Source organism: Triticum dicoccoides, chromosome 3B (assembly GCF_002162155.2).
Source record: "Triticum dicoccoides isolate Atlit2015 ecotype Zavitan chromosome 3B, WEW_v2.0, whole genome shotgun sequence".
Taxonomy (NCBI): Eukaryota; Viridiplantae; Streptophyta; class Magnoliopsida; order Poales; family Poaceae; genus Triticum; species Triticum dicoccoides.
In genome coordinates this window covers 132290855-132291845 of record NC_041385.1, presented here as the reverse complement: position 1 = coordinate 132291845, position 991 = coordinate 132290855, and positions in this window count along the sequence as shown.

Genomic DNA, 991 nt, shown 5'->3' with positions numbered 1-991 from the left:
CGTGGTGGTGAAGGCAGGACCACCATCTTCCCTTTCTCCAGGTTACCATCAGGATGTTGTTGTATGCACAGGAGTGAGTTGATGTATCCGTGCAAAAAGCGTCGCGAGGCTTCGGTAGTGGGCGGCGCCTTGTCGTGTGTGATCTCATTCCGGACATGACATACTCTCCACATGGTCATGAGAGCCACCGGTCTCGTCGTCTCATCCAAGGGGTCCAGCAGTGAAAAGAGCCACTCTGGGCCAGTGTTGACGACGGCCTCCACCTTGGGGATGTTCTAGTCCAAGGCCATAACTCGTCGGAGCTCTCTTGCTAGGGACAACTGCAAAGCGCATGGAATCATCCTCATGCTCAGCACCACATAGGGGCATATGTTAGTAAGCTCGAGGTGTCGCGAGGCTTTATTGGCCCAAGTAGCAAGTGAGTTGGTGACGACTCTCCAAGCGAACACGCGTACCTTAGGGGGGAGCAGGGCACCCCCAAATGATCTTTCAGATGGCGCGATGACCATCCGGTGCCCTGCTCATGGCGGAAGCTGAAGGACGCTCGCGCTCGTCCATGGCCAGGCGGTAGGCGGACCGAACGGTGAAGATACCGTTCCTCTCCGGTGCCCATGCAATAATATCCTCGGTGATGCGGGTCGACGTGCGGATGCTGGTGATGACGTCGACATCCGCCGGGAGGAAATAGCGGCAGAGCGGGTCCATGCACCAGGACCCCTCGCCATCCAGGAGCTCCGCCACCCTCCTTAGGCGGCACGTACCCTGCAAGGATATGGGTTGGCGTGATGGCTCCCTAGGCAGCTACCGGTCCCGCCAAATGCGGATGTCTTGTCCGTTCCCGACGCGCCATATGATGCCCTTTTTCAAGAGCTCGAGGCCGTGCTGAATCGTCTGCCAAGTCGGAGACGCATTCCCCGAGAATACGATATCTTCAAGGCGCCTGTCGTGATAGTACCGTGCCTTGAGAACCTGCGCACACAAGCTGGTGGGA